Source organism: Thunnus maccoyii, chromosome 12 (assembly GCF_910596095.1).
Source record: "Thunnus maccoyii chromosome 12, fThuMac1.1, whole genome shotgun sequence".
In the NCBI taxonomy this organism is placed as follows: domain Eukaryota; kingdom Metazoa; phylum Chordata; class Actinopteri; order Scombriformes; family Scombridae; genus Thunnus; species Thunnus maccoyii.
Window position 1 is genome coordinate 26,213,528 of NC_056544.1, and position 24,557 is coordinate 26,238,084.

At 37.1% G+C, this 24,557-nt stretch overlaps 2 long non-coding RNA genes across 2 annotated transcripts in view; both read right to left on the reverse strand.

Moving 5' to 3' along the window:
• Positions 1-4,179: 4,179 nt before the first annotated feature.
• LOC121908566 lies at positions 4,180-6,056 on the reverse strand. The gene is made up of 2 exons (XR_006099267.1): positions 5,973-6,056; positions 4,180-5,424 (listed from the first exon to the last, which is right to left on the reverse strand). It is a non-coding gene; the product is annotated as an uncharacterized LOC121908566 (long non-coding RNA).
• A 15-nt stretch (positions 6,057-6,071) lies between these two features.
• The window catches only part of LOC121908565, an 88,939-nt gene continuing 70,453 nt past the window's right edge, over positions 6,072-24,557 (reverse strand). Inside the window, exon 4 of the long non-coding RNA XR_006099266.1 lies at positions 6,072-6,243. This is a non-coding gene — a long non-coding RNA (uncharacterized LOC121908565). The remainder of the gene's footprint in view (positions 6,244-24,557) is intronic.

Consider the following 24,557-nt stretch of genomic DNA (forward strand, 5'->3'; position numbering starts at 1 on the left):
TAAAACATGTTTTTAACTGTGAAAACTTTCAGCATACACCTTTTTTTTTGTGAGGCCACACCGTCCCTTGGCAGACATATCCGGGGTTGTCAGTTTTACAGCAACAATAAATGATTTAATGTATAAAACAAGACATCTTAATATGCAGTTTAGTACTGTTTTGACTGGGAAACAGTCACTGTTAGGGTTGCAACTCATGATTAGTTTCATTATCAATTAATCTGCCAATTATTTTCTTGAATAATCATTAACTGATTAATAATTTGTTTTTTTTTAAAAAAAGACATCCTGCACAATTCCCTGAAGCCTACAGTGACATCTTATAATTGCTTTTTTTTCAACCAACTGTCAAAAACCCAAAGATATTACTACTACTAACATAATAATTAAAAAACTACTCACAGTTGAGAAGTTGAGCTTTTTTTTAAATTACTTAAATAATTACTCAAATGTAAAAATAGTTGCAGATTACTTTGACTTCAATTAATCAACTAATTGTAGCTCTACTGTTACGTAATATAAATAATGATGTCAGTTATTTAAAAAACTAACCAAACACAATAGTACAAAAGTAATTTTGATAAATTATTTGGGTGCATATAAAAACTACAGTTTAAATTACTCTTTACAGTACAAAATGAAACATTAAATCATAAAATATTACAAAACATCACTGTCAAAGAAAACTGACATGGGCTGGAAGAAGTTGAGAGAAGCTAATTTACTTAAATTTGAAAAATCAGAGGCCCTAGGATTGATCCCTGGGTGACTCCAAAGGAAAGCATTTTATAGTTTAACAGTTATCGTAACCATTATATTTCAATACATCTCAAACCATAAAGTTTCTTTTAAATGGTGCCATGTTTAACAGTGAGAAATACCATTAATAGATATACAAAATCTGATTCCTTTATTTAAATCTGTGGTTTTAGTTATGGAGAAGTTTCCCCAATGAAGTTAAGTGTTTCTCTCTGTGACTGAACTGTTCAGAGTCCATAATATTATGTATCTATTAACAATAATCTCTGTTGTAATAAATCAATTTGATAATTTACTAGAAAATAAATATTTTTGTTAATTATCAACATGGATTGAGTTTGAACATGTGTTTGACCCGTTGAATTGGCTGAAAATCTGTTCTGTCATGGAGTGAACACGGCACAAACTATTCTCACAGTTACGAAATTCAGATAGATTCAAAACAGTCGGGACTTTATCATCGTTTCTCATCACAGAACAAATCAAAAGATTTTCAAGGCTGTTGTGAAAACCTGATATCCATCAACTTGTCCCTCATCTAAATAACCGTAACATTAAACGCTGAGTCATTTCTGAGTCAGAGACAGCTGAAAGTCATACCTTTTCTGTTTTCTGTTTCTTTTCTGTCAGAAGGATTTGAGCTCCATTACTCAGACATGCGGTGCCACATACACAAGGTTTCCATCTAAAGCAGCAATATTACAGTGAGTCAGTATTTATCAGATCAAGTCAAGCCAAATCCATTTATGCAGTAGTTCAGAAAACCAGGTTCACTGCAACACGTATACACCGCACATTAAAAGGCAAACACATACATCATTAACCAAGTAAATTATAATGTTTGTACTTTGATAGTTATTTATTCACTCTCATCTTAAGAACTCTTTCTACTCTATTCATGTTTGCTAAAAATGAAGTTACTACACTCCTTTTGCGTGTGATCATGTTAATTGCCTTCAGATTTAATTTCCCCTTTTCATCTGTTTTTATTTTGTGACTTTGTCCCGTTTGAGAAGATTTTTTATTGTTTTGTTGACAAGAGCTCCGAGATCCCGAGATGAGTGAAATGGTTAAATAATGGTGAAAATATGTGCAAAATTCATGGCTATTGGCAAGAGTCAGACGGTATACATTAAATAAGCCTGTAAAGATATTCCAGCTGCTACCATAGCAAATCACCAACAGAGGAAAAAGTAGAAAGCATACAAATAGTTGAATACATCTAACAAAGTTTTTTTTATTTCAAGATAATAATAAAATCCATAAAATAGTTTTGAACCTGAAATACATTGGTTATATATATTGGTAATATGTCTGCTTGTAAAATCTGTGAAAATATACTCAATAATCAATACATGACTATGAATAATTTAATAATGGAAACAAATTTTTCAAAGCTGGGACATAAAGCTGTTTTATTGCACAGTATTTGGCTGACAATTTTATCCTCTAACTGTATCCAGATTAGGTTTTCAGTGAAAATAACCCCCGACTTGTGTTCCTCACACATTTCTGCACAATGATGTTTGCATCCCTTTATTTTTTGGGGGACAGCTGTTCAAAATTTTCCCTTTCATTCATTCTCTTGGCACAGTCATCAGTGATTTAGCCTAAGCCCTCGTTTGGCACCGAGCGGCTATGAGGAGGCTTAAGTTCAAGTGCCAGAATCTGACACTTCTAGAAACCCTGATACTTTGTCGTCAAGTGATACGAAAAGTGGCCTGTCACATCTCTGTCAGTACGTGTGTGTGTGTGTGTGTGTGTGTGATCTTGTATTAGATTACATCAGCACACAAAAACTCTTTGCAATATATTATATGCATTGTACAATAAGATTATGCAAACAATGCCACAAAATGCAGCATCAAAAATGACCAGTGATAGAATTAATGAATCAACATCTTCTAACACTGAAGCCCGAAATTACAAATATTACAACTATCTAGTTGTGTGAACTATTTCGGGAGTTCCTGTTTTAAAGGAAGAGCGTTTTTGTAATACTTCTCTAAATACCTCATCAGTTCAGTTTAAAATTCTCTGAACTACTTCACAACAGGAAACCCACATAAAGTTTTAGTTCGGTTAAAGAAACCCTGAAAATCTAAGGAATCCTGCATGAAAACAAATCTTTCCGCCAAAATTTAAACAGTCGATTATTTCATGTGAGAGATTTTTTTTTAATTTAAATATTTTTGTTTCTGTCCTTGTTTTTCTCACAGGTTTGAAAATAGGCAGTCATCTACTTCTGTGCACCAATCAGAGTTTATCAACATTTATCAAACATGTGTTGACAGTTTCGGTGTTGTTTGCATATTTGGCAAATCTGATCAAACACACCCACACGGTCCTGACGAAGCAGAATAACAGAGAGATTTTGACTGTTAAAACTCTTATCAAATAATAATAAAGAATGTTTTTTTTCTCATGATTGTTGTTGATTTAGTTATAAATGTTTGATGTTATAGTTCAGCTGTGATAAGATAATTGACCACTCGGGTGAACGGCGCCACCACAAACAGCAAAATATCAAAAACAGAGAAAAAAGAAAGAAAATTGTGCGTAGTTACTAAAGAAAGAATGAGAAACGACCTGATTATTGATGAATCGTTAATGATAAGGTAATCATGACTAATGTAGGACTACTTTACTTGTGGTGCAAATAATGAGTAACTACTTATGTCTTTAGGAAGATTTTCAGATCCCAATTTGACAATAAACAGCTACATTTGTTGTCTAAATGTTATCTTGAATATAATTTTAGCAGCATATTGACCTGGTTTCTTTTGTTAAATGTTACAATGTTTTGCTAACCATGAACCAGGGTGAAAATAAAGATGATTAGAATTAAAAAGGAAAAGCAAATGAAACAAAATGGATCTAATGAAGCAAATGAAAGCAAAAAGGAAATTAACAGTATCATGGTCTAAAGGTCACAGAGTGTGTGATCAGTGACCTGGAGCTTCAGGCAGGGGGGCTGTTATTTATTTGGGGAGGGTGTGTGTGTGTGTGAATGACTAATAGTCCGTGACTATTTGTGTCATTGCATTGCCGTAGAGTTTAACTAAGATAAGACAGGAGGTGGGACGCGTGGGAGTGTATTTGTACATATGCAAAGGAAAAAGTTAGCATGTGTGCGTGTGACTGAGAAGACGTTTAAAATTGAAACGGAGTGTGTGTTTCAGATCGAGTGTCATGTTTGGAGAGAAAGTGTGAGAGAGAGAAAGGTCTGTTTGTGTGTCAGACAGATAAGATATTGTCACTGTTCTTCTCAAACATGCTCCAACCAGCCTGAGACGGCCGACACGGCAATTACAGCATAGCGGCTATTAGGGGTCAAAGGTCGGCCTAGAGCAGTTAGGTCACCTCAGATGACTTCTAACAACCTGAGCAGTTAATTAGTGAGGGAGAGCGAGTCGTGGCCACCGGCTGTTGTTTTATTAAGCATTCCAACAAAATGTTTATTCCTGCTATGCACAGGTTATTCATCTTCATCTTAATGTTTGACATTAAATAAGAGAAAAATATTACAACACAACACCACACACACACAGTCTAAAATATTTCTCTTTCTTGTTAAAGTAATCATTTTCTGTTTAATCAGACTTCAAATATTTATGTTTTCTGTTGCAGATATTTGTACTTTTGACACGCTACAAAAAAACCCCCATAACAGGGACATCATTGTTTTGTTGTGAGGATGTTTTATATCCAATCTTATAAGCCAAAGGACATTTCTGTGAAAAAACAAAACATTTCTACAGAAATAAGTGTGAAACAAAACATTTTCAATTTACTCAGAACTCAACAAAATATTCCACCTGTGCAATGAGATAATTTGACAAAAAATATCACAAGAGAGTAAAACAGGAGATTCATGCATTTGCAGCAAACTTCTTTACAATAAAGTGGATTAGATTTAGAGGAGTAACTCCTACCTTCTTAAAAATTGGGTATTTTACGCATCAGAAAGTCGCACAAGGAACTAGACTTGAAACTACTTTGTAGAACCTGAAACATCTGTTGCAGGCACCACACCGTGACAAAGGCGAGATAGCTGAAACTGTGAGAAAGTCTTAAATAGAGATGAGTTAGACAAAGTGTTTTTATTGTCACATATTTACAGCGAAGCTCACACTGATCTGAACCTCAGTGTGTGTGTGCAGGTTAGGAAATGAAAGAATAATATAATTAAACAAGTCTTTGTAAAGCTTGTCATTTCAGGCAGCGTGTTCTTACTGTCAATACAGAAGAGTTGTTACCTAATAACATTGTGCTTTTTATATGGTTAAAATCTCATTTTGAAGCATTAGTAAGATTTGGCGATATTTTTGAAGAAAAAATTTGCAAACATATCCCATCTGTAAAGAACACACAGGCAACATGGGAATCTGCAGCCTGCTGTGAGTGATTTTCACATATCTGGCAAAAAGGCTTTTGGACGCTCATTTGTTTTCTTGTGTTAAACCGAGGCTACGATACAAAAACAGAGATCAACGATTGCGTATAAGCCGCTTTCATTCCAGACATCGTATTAAGATAATCTGCTGATATTTGTTTTCATTTGTGCCACAGCAGGAGTGAATAAAAAAAAAGAACACTACAGATGAGGAGGATGATGTTTCTACTGTACCTTTAGTCACTGTGTACTTATTTTGTAAGGCTTGTCTGGAAATAGAAAAAAAAACAAACATATCATTACACTGTCTATCTGCATTAAACTACTCCTAAAGCATCAAGTAAATACACCAAGTAGAAGCAAAAATAAGACAAGATTACTTGTATAATTTACTTTATGTTCTTACTTGAGCAAGGCACCAACACTGCTGGAGTTAAAAGTTTGATCACCATGGCTACTGTGTATATAAAAGAAATGTATGCACTCCAGATAGAGCACGCTTGGCTGAAACCTCCGCACAAAATGGCAGATGTGAACTGCATTTACCACTTGTACATGGTTATATTTCAAAATGCTACACTGTAATAATCATGCTGGTCTATATAAGGAAAAACCCATTGACCACCATTTTGAAAAATACCACGCTGTAACCAATAACCTCAGCAAACATTCCCCTTCTTCACATAACCAACCCCGCTATCACTGTATTTACATTACCCAAAATGAATGACCCTAATCGAGTGCGGCCTACAGTTCCTAAATCACTGAAAACAGCCATTGCGGCCTGACAACATGTTCAATTTTCCAGCCGCCTCACCTCATTTTTATTCTACGTGTGATGCCCAGTGTCATGGAGCAGCGGTTTCAAGCCCGAGCACGAGTAATGGAAAGGAAGGAGGTGGGGGGGGGGGGCGGGCGGGTGGGGGGGGGGGGGGGGGGGGAGCAGAGGCCTGCAATGGTTTAAAGCACCATGCATCTTTTCTATCTGACGGACTCCGCTGGTTACCGAGTCGATGGTTCACTGGGCCATGAAGGAGCCGATTTGTTCTCCTCCCCAAGACGGGCTCTGGATTCAGCTAGCCACCACACTGCGGGAAAAAAAAAAATCCATCTTAACAAGTTGTTTAATCTGGTATCGTTTATATTTGTCTTTAAAAAGAAAATCCACCACCGATGTGAGGAAATGCAGATTTCTCCAGCAGATTTACTTTGAGCACAACACATCAGTCCAAGAGGCAATTCAAAACAGTTCCACTTGATTAAAGCAAAGTCTAGAAACACGGTGAGTTGGATTAGAAACAAATAAACTGGTAACTGATATGGATCATTCCACCAGTCAAGCTTGTGGTGCTATTTCAAGATTTGGCCAATAAAGTCCTTTCCTCAAGAAATTGTTTGCATTTGAGCCTATTTAAGCTTCCCAATTTCTGAATTTCCTAAATCGAAAAAAGATTTGAGAACTCAACAGTAAACGGCCTGTTGACATGTTTTGCAATAAAGGGAGTTGATACATGTGTGGATAAATGGGAAACAGAGGTGAAGGCAGTGCGGACGGACAAAGCGCTTTCAATCATTTGACACCTCAGACCATAAGGAACCTGAGAGTGACGAGGAGGGATTCTTAGAAAGTATAACAAGTCCAAACTACTATGTCATACTTCAAGACATCCTCGGAAAACATGGAGGATAGATTCCCATGTTTTCAAGTCTGACTTAAAACAACACTCACATACCTGTATGTACTGGTTGCTGTAATGCTGTAATGCTTTCTAATGCATTTTTAAGTGATGGAGGACTAATTCCACAGTCCTCTTTTTGTGAAAAAAGCTGAAGCTAATATGAGGCTTCAGCAGTCTGGATATCTTTTCAGTATGAAATTCCCTCTTTGTGTTTCTATTGTTTTACTGTAGTTCAGCGAGGAAAAACTGTCAGCGGGGAAACTTTACTAAAAAACTTTGGAAGATATCCACTTGATTTGGCTCTTTACTCAGGAGGCTGCATTTTTCAGCAGAACAATGACTTTGAAATTTGTCCCCCATTTCTAACATTGAAATCACTTTATGAAGGGATCCCCCTCAGGACCAGTGTGGTCAGGAGGGATGATGACAGTCAGCAATAACTCTGTCTATAAGTATTTATTCATATTGTTCTGTATTGTTATACATTCCTGTAAATTTTAAACATCTTCTAGATAGGTCAGACAAAGTAATTCCATTTCAACTCTACTTTTTCAAAGAACTTTTTAAACCAACAAGTCCATGTTTTAAATGATAAAATATGTTGTTTTTAATTGCCCCTCAGAGCAACACGCATATCTGATCTGACGCCCATGTTGGCGGGATAACATAATTAATCAGTGGCCTCTAAAATCATTTTCTTAGCTGAAGCTGCTACAGATAAGGTTTGGTTAGGTTTAGGCACAAAAATGCCTTGATTAGTTTTAGGAAAAGATGGATTTGGTAAAATTAATTACTTTGATGGGAAACTTTGGTTAAAATAATAATTACTCAGTTAATGTTTACGGTTGTGGTTAAGAGAAAGTGAACAGTGGACCTTATCCATCCACCCCGACCTCCTATAAGTCTGCAGACTTTAAATTCCTACGGCTGCTAGAGGCCGTAAACATATGTTGAACAGCTGCAACGATTAATCAACAGAAAATTAATCTGCAACTATTTTGATACTTTTGAATGAGACAAAAGGAGACATTTGGGGATGTAACCATCATTTTTCACCATTTTCTGACATTTTATAGACCAACCGACAAATAAAAATAATAGAAAAATAATCCTCAGATTAAATGATAATGAAAATAAATGTTAGTTGCAGCTGTAATATGTTGTACTGAGGTGTAATTCAGACAAAAAAAGCTGCATTAACATCAAATTCAAAATTTTGGATCTGATAACTTCATCACAGTCTCAACTGAACTAGACAAACTGAACAATTTTTGATAATTGACAAAGTCAACTGATAAACTGTCTTTTTTATCTTTGGTTTATGAGGCTTAAACAGTCAGGAAGAAGCTGGTCTGTCAGCAGAGACAGTGTCACTACATCTCATTGATTATTTGGTCAGACCAGACGATTGTTTACTGGACAATCAATAGTTAGTGCAAATTGTAATCACAGCTAACACACACACACACACACACACATGCATGAAAGCAGCCAATTATTTCTGTTCAGTCGGGGATTTTAGGAAGTGTGGCCGCACACAAGCACATATAAATCTATACGTCAATGCATTATACATCCTAAGCAGGTCAGTTTGTGTGTGTGTGGGTGTGAACATTAAAAAAACACACGTACACACTCACAAACCACATCACCCCCTGTTTAAACTGCAAACACTTGTCTGTTTAAACATGTGTTACTACAGCATGTAAACTCACCAGGTTGACCTCCCTTGGTTTATATCAGATGAATCTGCAGTTTACATTTAATGCCAGTTTTCGATGCCGATGCTATAATATATGATATGATAAGATTTATTTATGGATTACAGACACAAAACTAAATCAAAGGGTTAACAAGTTCAAGTGAAAACATTTATTTCCAACATGGTCCCAAGATGTTAAAAGACAAGAAACATTAAGAAAAACAACATTCAACATAAAACTAAACAATAAAAACCCTGAAATCCAAAATCACTACAGTTTAAATAAAATAATAATAACACCCACATCAAGATACATTAGTACAACAAGGACGATTTGATGGCTGAAATAAAAATGTCATTGAAGATTTCATTTTAAATCTGTGACCCTGATCTTTAAATAAGTCCTAACCTGACTTTTATAAGACCCTTTTGTTTTTAACTAGACGTGTAACTTCTGACCTGTTGGAAGTAGTGAGGGCTTTATGGTGTGAAGCAAAAAGTAAAGGTGTGGAGGACACTGACATCAGAGACTGTAAATTGATAACTAACGTTTCAGATAATTAACTGGAATATCTTTCCATGATTTGCAGTTCAAACACCTTAATTATCTTATACTGGGCCTTTATGCAGCCCCTCAGTTCAGCCTGTCTGAGCTGTTTTAGCTCCTCCTGTCTCTTTAAGGCCCCTCCTCCCACTGAGCCCACTCTGTTCTGATTGGTTAGTTCTCCTGGAAGCTGCCCCTCTGCAGACTTCCTCTGGTGATGTAGACAAACTAGTAGCAGGATTTCACTTCTTTTTCTCGTCCTTTACTGGAAATGGAAACTTCTCAAATACATCCGTACATGTTGAACCCACATCCGATGTGAAATATGTGAGTGGACAACTTGAACAATCTGAGGAACAACCTTAGCAACAATCTTAGCAACAAAGGCTACAGAAAGGACAGCCGTTTGTGGGCATGCACAAACAATCTGATGTCATCATGAGGAGGAAGTGGCGGTAACATTGCAAACGGAGTGTTCAGAGCAGGCTGAGGCCCTGGCTTTTGACTTGTAGGGAGCATTTTTTACCAAAGTTTTGGAACTTTTACTTTGTTTAACATAGACATCCAACATCAAAACAGTATAAAAATGACAGAAAACATGCCATGTCCCCTTTAAAACAAACTTATGAAGAGATTTCAATCATCTGTCAGCCTTATGAGAGACACTATCCTGAAATACGAGTGTTGTTTCTGTATATAAGCAACAATATCATGCCAAGTTATGTATTCTTTATTTAAAATGAGGGATATTTATATAAGAAGCTCTACCTTTAGAGTTCCCAAACTACCTCACGTCTCTCTCTCATTTAAATCTTGCTATTACGGTGCACGATCCAATAATTACTGAACGGATATTTTTTATGTATATACTAATCTTGGTGGGACTGGATTCATGCATCATTTAAATACAATGAACTGCTAACAGCCCCCAAGCTGGATTCCCTTTGGAGATATTAAAGCTTTATTATCCGATATCTTTTTATGACTCGTGCATAAGCAACAAGGACAAGAGTTAAACAAATATAAAGTCGAGACAACCAACAGAATGAATAACAACATTAATAACATAAGTTCCCGTGCAGTGTTCGAGGACTGACTGTAAATGTCATCGTCTCTCTTGAGAACAGATTTTGATCTCGATGAATGCGCGTCTATGCAGTCGTCTGAGTGTGTGTAAAACAATGTCTTCAAACGCATGTGTGAGGCTTTAACCCACTCACCAAAACCAGAACACTGATTATATAGATGATTCTGTGAGATTCAGGACATTACATAACATTCAAAAAGGATTTTTATGTACAACCATGCCAACATTTGAGAATGATATACCCCTACAGCACAGTATCCTTGAATAACATCTGTTTTATAATGAAAGTATATGGCTGGTGATTTTCTATATTTCTCTTATTGTCAAGAAATCTCAACTGCAGAGCAAAACCATCAGTGTGTTTATCCAGAGCCTGATATATCTTGTTCCTCTGTGCCATAGGACTCCGTTGTTGTCCAGAAACTATTAAAAACATGTCAGTGAGCCACACCGCTGCACTGGTTGACATGTTCCTTCACCGCAAAGATTACCGTCACGCTAGTTTGTTTACAAACGGCTCCAAAGACTAATAACAGGGGCCGTATCATGCTTTTTGTGATTTTCTGACATTTATATACTGTTAAACATGGTCAAAGTTCCAAAACTTGAGGTGGACATATGTAAAAACACCACCTTCAAGTCAGAAGCTAGTGCTCCAGCCTGGTCTGAACGCTTCGTTTGCAAAGTCACATCTACTTCCTCCTCGTGATGACATGCCAACAAACAGTTGTCCGTTCCAAAGCCTTTATCGCTAATGTTGTTGCTAAGTTTTAATGGGTTGTTCGCGCTGTCTTTTTGCATATTTCAGATTGGATTCAGGCTCATTTTGATTGGGAATTTTAGATTTTGAGTAAAGAACAGGAAAAAGAAGTGAAATCCTACTACTACTGTTTGGCAGGCAGAAGTCTGCTGAGAGGCTGCTAACCAATCAGAACAGAGTGGGCTCATTGGGAGGGGCTGAAACAACCTGTTTCAGACAGAGGCTGAGCTGAGGGGCTGCATAAAGGATCTGTATGAGACAAATAAGGAGTTTTTTGATATTCCAGCTGAGCCAGTATTCCAGTGGAGCCCCAGAATAAAAAAAAAAAAACAGAACTGGCAATGTGCATGATACGCCCTCTTTAAAGCAAAACATTTGGAAGTCTTGCTGCAGACCGTCACCCTCGGCCACTGCCTCTTTCTGAAGTACATTTGTAAGTGAATTTCATAAGTGTGGCTGAATTGGAAACAGAAGCCTGCAGATCAATATTTGAATAGAAGTGCTTTGGTTTTGCTCCCCTGTGAGCGTGTTCCTGTGCATTTGTGTGTATGTGTGTGGTGTTATGTTGTGATGTGTGTGTGTGTGTGTGTGTGTGTCAGGCTGCCTTGGGCGGTGCTAGTGGGACCGATGCCAGACAGTTTACTGTCTGGAATTTGATGGGGCCTGGTAATGTTTTATATGCACTCGCCTCCATGATACATTATGAATGAAGCATACCATCCATCAAAGAGACAAAATAACAGACTCAGACATCAGATGGAGGGACACAAACGAGTCGTGTGTAGGCACGCAAGCTTGTATGAAAGTATGATTCTTTCATTTGGTCACCTTTCTTTCTTTCTTTCTTTCTTTCTTTATCAAACACATTCAAACACACGCAGCAGTAAAATTTTCAACTCATCTCTCAGTCGGCAGCTTTGGCTCACATCGTAACACAGGGAGAGTCACACACAGAGCAGTAAAATTTTTATCTCATCTCTTATTGAAGCATTTTATGGCTCACCCTGACACACATTCATATACACACAAACAGTAACCCGGTGGGACAAAAGAGAGAGAGAGAGGGACAGACTTCATTTGATGATCAGAGAGCCCGGCCTCTCTCCTCTCTCAATCCTGAGGTCTCCTATTTCCTCCTTTTCCCACAGATGTCTCCTTCAATGATACACTATGGATTTATTGTCCACCACATGACAGAGAGCAGAGAAAAAAGATGCCAAAGAGAGAAATAGACTGAGCCAGTGAGAAGCACACAAAGGAAGACAGCGTGTCAAAGATATTACGGTAACATTTTCTATGACGCCCATGTCTGTAATGAATTATAAACACTTATAATGCATTATAATGTTCTTATAGCACCGTATAATTATAGTTATAAGCACTCATAAATGTTCAGAATGATTTATAACAATCATAACACATTATAAAGCATTTTATAATGGCTTAGGTCAAGTATCATAACACTTAATTATTGCTCATCACTTGCTGATATATTTTTTTGGAAGGATCATAGTATATTATAATTCTCAATACATCATCATCATCATTTTATAATGGATTATAATCACTATTGTAATGCATTATAATGTGATTATAAATTGCTCTAAGTGGTCATTTGGTGCTTTAAGTGAAGTAATGATATTCCTGAGGTATAAGCAGATATAATACATTACAAGCTGGTTATAAGTCAATATTAGTGGTCATTTGTTTTAAGTAAAGTGAAAAAAGAAACATTAATTCTATGCAAGAACAACACAAAATGTTGTAAAATGAATTTATTTTGTGTGACGGGTCATAACAGACAATGACAACTTTTTGATGATGAACATGATGGACATTTATATTAAACTAATGTAATGTTTCCCCAAAAAATTCACTCTAAACATTCAAATGACTCAAAATATAGATAATAACTGAAACAAATTTCCACTTTGCCTTTAGCTGTGTATATATTTAACGGGTCATAGCAGACAATAAACTGAGTACTGGTAAGGTACTCTAGTTTTATGTATTATTAAAGTTACTGAACTGTTTGTCGTCACACTTTCTTCGGCAGAGTCTGGTATGCAATAAAATATTCTTTTAGACTTTGTGACTTCTTTTCTTCATGCAGAAAGTAAACCAAATATTTTAGGAAGGCAAATAATGAGCCGGGACACTGAGTCACTTCCACCACTCAAGAGTTTCCGAGGTCGATTGTTAATGAGTATAAAGCAAATGAATTATTGAGTGTGAGAGATGAGACACGAGGCCGTGTGTTACTGTCGCCTAGACAGCATATTGACTCTTCTGAAAATCAAATTAGACCGGCATCTTTTAGTTTGTCTTGTTTCGAGAAAAAATAATGATGGAAGTTATTTTTGCACATCATTATTTTTTTTTATATGAAGTAGAAAAGACACAACAAAACACAATCTAGACAGATCACACCCACTCATAGAGTCGGTTTACACGCCAATATACTAGTTTTGATCATACTGGGGGTATCACATGGAACATAGAGAAACATTGATATTCATTTCCCTGTATTCATAATTCTAATATTATCCAGGTTTCTTATCATCTGCAGTGGTGCAGGCTTGTCTTTGACTCCTCCACATCCAGCAAATCTGTCATTTCTGTATTGATGGACTTAATTCAACAGCTGGTGATGAACCCAGCTTGGTTTCTAGCCGCCTGTATACTGTTGCATTAACAATCTGCTGGATTTCTTCATCCGATCACCAGTAATGGATGAGCGCAACAATGTCATTTATCCTCAGACTTTCACTTTAGTGCATAGATTATCATTGCATCATTTTTCATCATAATTACTTCTTGCTAACTAACAACTATGTAACTCAAGTCAAAGATGTATCTGCAAACATGGCGGAGACTTGTAGAAAGTTGAAAGTTGTTTAGATGTCACAGCTTTCTAGTTTCTATCAAAGTACTCCTGCTGGTATATTCTGCTTTCTCAAAACCATGAGAAGGGATCATCCAGGCTTCTGAAACCAGCATATGATGTTTACATAAATAAGCACACAACCTGGATACTAAGAAAACCTGCTTATTTCTGTAATATTATTGTGCATGTAAAAGTACTCATTGATTCATGTTTAAACCTTGTTTAGCTCATAAGTAAGACAAATGAGAAATATCTACCGGTTCTGTGTTGCTGTTATGCTATCGTGATGTTGCTGTTTGGACCTCTGGGGGCATCACACCGCTGAGGTATCACATGTGAAAACACCTGTGCACGTTTTTTGTTGTTGTTGATGAGTCAGGATGTAAATCTCTGCAGGTTGATGGGTAAATGCATGAGGATACACCACTAGTATCTGTCCAGAAAACCAGCAATTATCACATCAGCATATCGAGGATACTGTACTTTAACTACTACTCCTGTCTGCGCAGTATGACGTGTCGGTTGATGCATGTCAAATGATTTTCATTTACATTTTTGGCATTTAGCTGATACCAGATGTCCCTGCTCAAAGACACTTTGATAGGACACAAGAATACATTAATTGAGAAGACATTTATCTCCAAATGTCTTTTTAATGTGTTTTTTTTGCACGTATGTTGTGCTGCAGTCTCATTTGCAGCTTCATTTTTATTAATTTGTACCTTGAAGAATTGGGGTTAATTACCTTCGGATTCATTCAAATGTAAGCAGGATTTTGTTCAAAATCCAATAAGTATTTTGTATACAACAACAAATTATTGAACGACTGAGAATTAAATCTCAGTCACACACACATGCACACACACACTCACACACACAAAAAGCAGGGCAGTGTAGTGAGGAGAACAACTGACTTCCTATCAGTCTAATTGGCAAGCTTCCATCTAGCTGAAGCCAGCCTACTGACCTCTGCCCCTCTTGTGGAAGAGTGCACACAAAAATAGCGTTAATTTGAGATACAATATACATATTTCATATATATATATATATATATATATATATATATGCAGCAGTGTGTGATACATCCGCCACAGACTGCAAAGTAGTCTCCACACCTCACTATACATTTCCTTTTCCAACGTGAACAGCCCTCCTCAATACACTCAGCAGCTCATCTGTCTCAGGGAGTCCAACATAAAATTTGGGCCACTCTCTGCACCTAGTTGCCAAGGCAACCACTCAGAAATATAGAGGCTTTTCTGCACAAGGACTAGCAGCATGGACGTATTATTTACCACTGGCTGAGGCTGTAATCCCTGTCACCTACCCGCTGTGTCGCCGACTATACCTTTGGAAAAAGAACATCCAACCCCCACAAGCAACAGCACACCCTACTTCACCCACACACTCTCTGCATTGTTGCATTGTGGGTCTCCGTGAACAGCAGGGTGGCAGTTACCATGGCAATGTCGATAGTTATCTTTTTCGCCCCCCCCGAACGTCAACAGGTGAGCTCTGTAATGTAAATTTGTCACGCTGTCACACACAGATGCGGAAGGAGTCTGCAGGGGGGGCGGAGGGGTACACATGTGCACACAGACACACACGGAAAAAAAAACACACACGCGCAAAGTCTTCTCTGCACATTTCTAACATGAACTAAATATGTGCATAAGCATAGTATGTATAAGTAAACATGTTCATTTGCATAAACGCATGCACACATGTAATATGAGCGCATACAAAAACACACAAATTAAGTCCTCTCCACCCAGTAAAGGCAGCAGAAACATACAGATGTAAATGTTACATGCATGTGCACAGAGATAACCACACAAACACACATCCCCAAACAAATTATGCATGTATAAATACATACATGTATATGCACAGATACACAAATAACACTGTATGCTGTTTTTATAAAAATTTCCGTCACTGTCTCTCTCTCTCTCTCTCTCCCTCTCACCAAAACCCCCCTCTGCTCGCCCCATCAGTCAAATCCATAATTGGCCGTCCATTATGCCAGAGTTCATTTGCATGGTTCCAGCTGAAGTGTTTACCAGATGTCTGTGGGTATCGCTAACATGATTAGGCTGCCGTTACACTAATTTATTGGGTTGATCCTCTGGGTACTCGTCCATCATGAGCTGGAATACAAGAAACACTGTGAAACCGCTGATTTTCACTGGGAAAAACCTGATGTTTATGATAGAAACGGTCTACTGTAATGTCCGCAGTGTATTTAAGAACTGCTTCTGACACTTTGCTGTCCCTGTGGAATTTTGAAAGTCACTAAGTTGTCATCTTGTTTGTGTGACAAGAGAACCATGATGAATTTCTGTATATTTATCATAGTTGGTGAATTAAATGAGATTCAGAATTTGACAATAAGTCTGATTTTCCTTTGAGAGGAGTTAAGAGGAGGGAGACTCTTGGTTTTAGCACTCACTCAGCTTTAATGTGTGTGATTAGCATTTATTTTACTTATGTTTAAGTAAAATATGGATTGTTCAACTTCCTACCATTTAACAAAACCACACTCTTTCCCAAACCTTAACTGAAGTGCTTTAGTTTTCGTGTAAATGTCTGATGAAGTTCGCTTGACCAAAACTATTTAATAAATACAATTAATACTATTGTTTGTTTTGAACTATTGCTTTATCTTCTACACATCTGTCTTTACATGTGTGCAAAGACAACTCCTTTTTTTTTTGTTGCCTCAACCTAACCACACACATGACTTGGAGTGTGAACCTCTGGGTTTGTATACCCACCATCCGCCTTCAACACTTCCTCTCAAAACATAAAAAGTATAAATGTTATATCGAGGAGACAGGAAAGACGACTCACTGCACGAGATAAACAAGAGAGGCGGTTTGCTGTGTGTCATTCGATAAGAAATGTTTCCATTTGTGAGACAGTGATGGACGTGCGAACACAGAATGAGCTCAAACATGTTTCCAATGATTTGTTATGACACATACAAATAAACACAGATAAAGACATGTAAGAACATTTGCAAAAAAACATGGAAACACATGCACGCACACAACTATCTAAAATCACACAAAAACACACACATACATACACGATCTACTTTCACACATGCGGGCTTTCATTTGCAAACGACTCCCCACTGTCACAACATTAAATGTAATGGACGTGTCAGTGTGCCAGGCAGCTTCACGGAGGCTCGCTTTCTTTCTTTCTTTTTTTTTTTTTTTTTTAACTCCATCTAGAAGAGAGGCGAGGAGGAATTTCGACAGTGATCTTTGTGGGAAGTTAAAAACGCTAGCCGCTATCCAAATGACATCTAAATAACATGCTAGGTGTCACGGCTATCTGAAATAGCAATCACCGGACGCAAATGTCAACAGGAATTTCAACTCGAGGGTGTTTTAAGATGGAAATTCTGATCCTGGGATTTAAATCCAATATAAATGGCTAATCTGACTCCTGTAAGTCCCTGCATGAGAACAATGTGGAGGTGGATTCAAATGCCAAGCAAATGTCACAGGTATTATACAAAAACACACATTTCTTCTGAGTTATGACTGTCAAGTATGATATGTTGATGTATGTTTGCACCAAAATGTGAAAGGCTAGAGAAAAAAAACACATATGCATGTAAATACTCAAAATGTTGATTCTGTTTTGAAAGCATCTGGTACAACAGCCACAGGGAGCATAGTGGATACTGATTTATATGGTAAAAGTATGAAGGAAAAAAAGAAGATATAATGACAAGATTTGTACATTAGACATGCATTTGTGCTTCCCCTGCAAACAATATTTTGTCCTACCATGCCTTATGAGTGCACATAATATGTATATTAATAATTCATCCTTAAAGCTATTGCACACTACAGGAAATATGGTGAAAATGTGAAAACTATGCATTCAGAATTTCTACTTATAAGCTTTTTCACACACGGTCCTGCACAAATCTTTATCAGTGTAGCATAACAACAGAACTATTGACTGATTCTCTGTCTGCTACATGGTCAGTTTATATATTTTACTATGACATAAAAAGCACTTTGCAATAAAAACAATGGTGTCTGACAGCAGACTGACAGCTCAGTCGTGATGTGGTAAGAGATAAGTGAAACAGAGAGGAAGCTGAAGATGGACCTGACAGTTAAGTCAGTCATCTGTAAAGCACTTTGAATCGCACTACCATGTACGAAATGTGCTATACAAATAAAGTTTGATTGATTGATAACGTCCCAGCAATTGTGTTGACACTGTTAGCACTTAGATAGCCAAGTTTATTTATAGAGACAAAATCCAAAAGGTGGAAAGTAACATTTACTGAACTTTTTTTTTTTTACATTTCAGAGGAAAATTTTGTTGTTTTTACTCCACTACATTTATCTGACAGTGATTTTATAGTTGTAAGTTTCTTTGCAGGTTAAGATTTTACTTACAAAAAACCTTGTAATATATGATAAATTGCTGTAATTATACAAAGTTCAACATCAACAAAATGTAACATTTGAATGCTGCTTACAAAGTAATAATAATCCAATATAATACAATTCACAGCAGCCATTCTGCAGCATAATGAGTACTTTTATTTTTGACACATTTAGTACATTTGAATTTTAGTCAAGCAAAAAATGTAAAGCAGGACGTTTACTTGAGATGGAGTATTTTGGCATTGGGGTTTAGCTATCTTATTTTGTGAAAACAGTGGGTATATAAACAGTTGATTCAGGCTCCTGCAGTATATCCAAGTATATGAAGGACCTACTGTTCATATAGAAATCCACAGCAACAATTGTGGTTACAAATCTATTTTCTGCAGCATGCTGTTCCCCACCTCCAAGCTTTTGTTATATACCGGGAAATCCATTTCTTGGGCCATCCTGGTGGTGTAGGGGGGTTTAGGAAGCTGACCATGTATAATCCAAACATCTCATGTCATCCCCCCCCCCCCTCCCCCCCATCCCCCAAGTTTCTCTCCCCTCATTTTCTGTCTACTGTATCATATCCAATAGAAGCAAAACGTGCCCATAAAAAAATAATTTGCTCAGAGTTGAAAAGGTTTTAAGAATTCTAGTATCTGAAATATTATTATATAATTTGCTGTCCTTGCTTCAATTTAATGGTCTACTGAGAGGATGCTGAGCTGAAAACAGGATAAGACCTATTATGTTTAGTTAAACACGAAATAGAAGTAGGAGGAAGGACTCTTATTATAACCGCCAGACCTTGCAGTGAGGCCTACACATAGGCTTGTTATCATTACTATTCTCAGTGAGTACACATAGAGATTTTGCAACCTCAAGGTCGCAACCTCTGAGTCTGGTTTCAGACTTTGGCCTTGATCCTGGTCTTTACTCACTGCTCACAGTAGCAGGCAGGGATGTACGCGGTCTCTGTGCTGCACTCTGAGTGGTTTATTAGTAAGCTGAGCTGCACTACAGTTGGATTAGAATTCACTTCCTCCAGCACCGAGCGAGGAGAGTCCATTCAACATTTCATTCAAGTTAACCCAGTCATTGGCAATGCGTAGCGTCAAGTCTTAGAATTAATATACCATGACTTGGCTACACTGACCCATAAATTACACTTGTTGTTGAAGATCATCAGCTCCTTTGAAATGCACACCCTTGAAGCTTGGTTTTGTGGTTAGACGGCAACCCTGTGACCTGAAAGTTCAAATCCTGCAACCGCAAATGTGCACATCAACAGCCCTGAAAGATCTGAACCTACCGTCTCACATATTCATAAGTTTTTCTATGTATGAGCCTGAACTAAGTGCCTGAAGTGTAAATGGTTTTGCAAACAGTATATGTTGAGAAGCTGGATAGTGATTTGATAAGGAATCCCTGATGTATAAGTACTTCCAGACATGTGCTCCAAATTAAGCTGGTTAATGTATTAAAATGCCTTGCATCAGTGCTATTGATATGCTGATCTATGACTGAAATCTGAATGGAAGTTTTCATTAGTTTTCATTAGCCAGTGGAATTAAAATCCCATCTCATAAATTAAACAAAAAGCCTTTGAAATTTAATTGATTTCCCTGGTGGGGTGAAGATCCATTCAACACATAATTATAGGTTTCATGAGGATTATCAACATAATAATAAAAAAAAAAAAAAAACGTGAATGTCAAAACCAGGAAAAGAAAAGCTTCTGCACAGGAGATAACAATGACATAACATTTTGTTTTTTCATTTGAGTTATTATCTAGAGACTTCTGCTCCAAAGCATGATGACTGACGCACTGTGTAAGTGCTCACTAAGCAAAATGTGAACACAGTGTGACTGCTTATATCTTACAGTGTTTCTCAATGTAAACTAATGTGTGTTTCCAACATTTCACAATGATGAAAGATTCATGCATTACCCTTTCCTCAAAAACTTTTTAAAAAAAAAAAAAAAAACAAATATTCACAACTTTGGGTTTGCTTAAAATGTTGTGTCCTCAGTGTTTACAGTTATTACCACAGTTATTACCTCTATTAAAAAGACGCCCTGTGGAGCTTTCTTGTAAACAAAGTTTCTATTTACATTCAGTGTTACTCACCAAAAAGTTTGAACCCTGCATTGTGTCCATTCATGTTTATTTTCTAGCAGTCTCATTCGTCTCTGTCTTTTCAAATCTCTTCAATGGTTGGTTTGCTCTAATCCAAACTCCATCCTTTTTTTTCACAGTAATCTGAGATAATATGTGAAGATTCAGTTCATACATCATAAATTTCCCTCTTTGAGAGACAAAGTATGAACCATTGAAGAGTGCAAGTCACAAAAAACTTTTGTTTGGATGTAAAAGTTTTCAGATGGACGACACTGAACTTTGTAACTTATGTTTAATGAAGAGGGAGGAATACTACCTGGTTTCTAGGTGTTTCTATTCCCCAAGCCTTAAGTGGTCAACACCATGATGCTAAAGAAACTAACATTGCAGCATCTTGCATATATTGCACATGTCCAATTCCCATTGAACCTCACCTCCTGCTGCATGAAGCATCTCTGTAGCCTAAATAAATAACACGATTTTAGACCGTATAAAAATATTTTACCTATTGTAATGAAGTTGAGATTTATCAGCCCATCCAGGCAGTGTTGGTAAAACAATCTTTCAGCACACTTATTCTCATCAAGCTTTCATTAAACATCTTTCCTCTTACTGAATATCTCTGCCTGAACATCATCTCCTGGAAAATCCTGACAAGTCAGGATACATCTGGAGAAAGGAGTAATTTCCCAAGTAATGAAAGCTGATAAGATGTTCTTACTCTTAGTCCTAAAAGTAGGAACAAAAATGTGTCACTGATCATTTCTGGCTAGTTAGGGATTTGACTTTTACTGAATCTACAGTACTAGTGAACAACAATTAGTCAACATTCATGCAGGATTATGATATTTTAAAGTTTCCACATCCTGGAAAATCTGGCAAACATGAGAAATCGTGGGCTTTTTCTTGAAACAAAAAAACTACAAAGGAGAGGAAACGTAGGTTCAAAGACATTGCATTAAGGTAGAAGAAGAAGAAGTATTGAACCGTGCATGCATCTGCAAAGCTAAATATCACGATGGGTAAGTAAGAACTTCTATTTCTATTTAATTCTTTATTATTTTGTAATTTCTTGTGAAGAGGAGAAAGAAAATGTAGCCTTTTTGATTTGTAAAGTCTCTGAATAGCTAAACCTTTGGGAAAGCATGGTCATTCCTAAAAGGTTGTCAATGCAAATTTGACTCAAAAGCAGTGAAATGCTCTAAACACTGGTGATCTGAGCAGGTTTTCCATACTGACCGCATCACACAACGGCTAACATTTCACTTGTAATCTCGTTACATGCTGCATAATCCGACCCACCCTAACTGTGATGGTATGTCACTCACCAACCCTGACTTGGACATCTGTTAGCTATCTGCAAAGACAGACAGAGAGCGATAGTGACAGACACTTGATAGAGGGGTCCTTGAGTTGACAGGAGGAGGGTGTGAGACAGGCAGCCTCAGTGTACGGGGTGAAGAGCAAAGGGCTTGCCAGAAAACCTGCCCTCCCACCCACAACCCTCCAACCCCCCGGAGGACACGAGCTGGTGTGTGTTCATGCCAGCAGATGATAGCAGCCGGTGAGCAGACGGTGTGTGTGTGTGTGTGTGTGTGTAGGAGTGTGTTGTTTAGAGGAGGCCAGCAGACTACATACAGGCCTCCGGAGCTACATTTAGCCAAGCGGGGAGACACACTCCGTGTTTACAGCCAAATACTTCTGAGGACTTTCACTGGTTGCATGAATTATATTGCACATATATTGTTTTATACGAAAACAAAGAAGCATGTCACTTTGAATAATTTCATGATTTGTCCCTCCTCATTTAAGTGCCTGCCGCAATCTCACTGCTCGTCCTTGTCTTCGAACATAAATATTGACAAAATTGTCTAACTTACTGACCGATAACTTACTGTAAGCAATGAGAAGATTTCACTTCTAACTGGCTGAAAGTTTAATAGAGTTAATAACAGCTATCAACTTTGCTAGCAGCTAGCAAAGATACATAACTACATTTACCGCAGCTGAGGTCAGCTATGAGCCACAACTTTTCAACTAAAGTTAACTAACATTAATCTGACTTCAGTCAAGTTAAGTTAAGTCAGTTTTATGTACAGTACCAGTCAAAAGTTTGGACTTTTTAATATCAAAAATTTGCCTCAGAGGCTTTAAAATCTGTACAACATACGGCACTCTTTATCCTTAGACCATTAAATCAGAAAAAGTTTTATAGATTAAAAATAGAATGATAATGTATGAATCCAAAAAACATCAGTTTCAGGTTGCTACCTAGCTAACTTTAAGGGGAGTTACATGTTGGAGCCATTTCCTGTCTCATAACTCACCATCTTTATGCTTCAAAGTTGGCTCTGAAAAGTTGCTAGCATGCTCCTTCCAAATATTTTTTGCTGTTTGACGAATAAACCAAGATTTGGCTAAATATAATGTCTATTTTACACTAATGTGGCTAGCCAACATCAATAAACCTAGTAGCGTGTGACAAATCAAAAATAGCTAACATGTTATTGTCAAAAAGAAGCTGTTTTTAGTCATATTTTGTTGATATTTCTGTGAACTGGGGCACCGTTGGAATCCACTCGAATGGTAACGCCTTTAAAATGTAAATATCTTAATTTCAACATCTTTTCATTTGATTTGCTTATTTTTAAAAGGGTATATATATTTTGTATTCTTGTTCATATACACCTCAATCATCAGTGACTAAATGTTTTTTTTTTTAAATTACATACTGTATGTCCACTAGTGTGTAATTCAGAATTACGACTTTATAAATACACTGTCCAGGTCAGGATCTTGTGTGCCAAAATATTACAATATATATGCAACGTATTAGGCTGCACACATCTTTGTTTGACTAGTTTAAGCATTCTTAAATACACCCTAAAGTGAAATTTCAATTTTGCCCTGGTTCTGTCTACATTACACGTCTAACCTTATCTCCCACTGAAACGTCAACATAAATATTATATTAATTTCATCCTAAACCCAAGTCCTAATGCTTGTCCATTACTCACTCGCACACTTCCTAAATCATGTTGACAACGAGGGTAAAACACGTTCTTAATACACATATGCACAGCCTCAGGTGTGTTGATAACGTGTAAGGATACACACACCCACACATAAATAACACACTTGAGGAAAAATTAAAGATTGACAGGCACAACACAGGCTGCAAGAGAAAACAAGATGAAGGAAATATCAAGTATCATAATTGCATGTGGGTGAAGCATTTTGATATCATAATGAACTGCTGATCACAGCCGACAAGTGGAAATGTTCTCTTGTATTATTTTTCTTCTGACTGATATATGAAGGATTTGTACTTGACAGCATGTGTTGGGGTTTTTTTAAGCAGTTTTAATCATTCTGAAGCACCTTAAATGTTTTACTTTGTGTAAAATGCACTATAAACAGTTTAAATATTTAATTTACCGAAATTCTCAGGGTATAGAGAGGACTGGACAAAGTTCAAAAAAAATTCTGATATTTGATATTTTTCCTTGTGATAATTAAATCAGTTTGTAGGGTAAAACCTTGGATCCTAACATGTGTTGAGAATATATACCAAAACCAAATTAATAAAAAAGTTCATTTTGAGGCCAATTATCGGGCTCAGATCTCTAAAATAAGCAACAGACGTAATGAAATGCTGTTTGGTGAATATTTTATCTGAAGCACACTGAGAGCATATTGCAGAACAAGTGGCCAACCCAATGTGGAATCAAGAATATGACGCATGTAGGGGCATGTATTTCTGAGATACCCTGTGCTGTGTAATAATCAGGCAAACAGCTTTAATATTATCAGCTCTTTACTGTTGAGTCAGTCAATTCAAAAGAAAGATAGTGTTTCTCTGAAAAAAATAAGTCAAAATAGCAATAATTTAATTGCTAAGAGGGTCCATGCTGGGACATTTGCTATTCTCTCGCTGCTGATCGTCTGTAGGGATGAGGGCAAAAGAGGATAGGTCAGTCATTTTAATCCACCGCATCGACTTTGCACCAACTGCTCTTGAAGAGCAATAAATATTATATCACCCAAGACGCTCAGAGTTTAAGCTTACAGCTACGAGAGAGTCTTTTCCTCCACCCTGTAAGTGCTATCCATATTCTGGCTTCTTGACACCAAACACACAACACCTATTTTGATTATTTATATTTTCATGGATTTATTACCTTGGATGAGCTGTTTAAGTGTGTGAA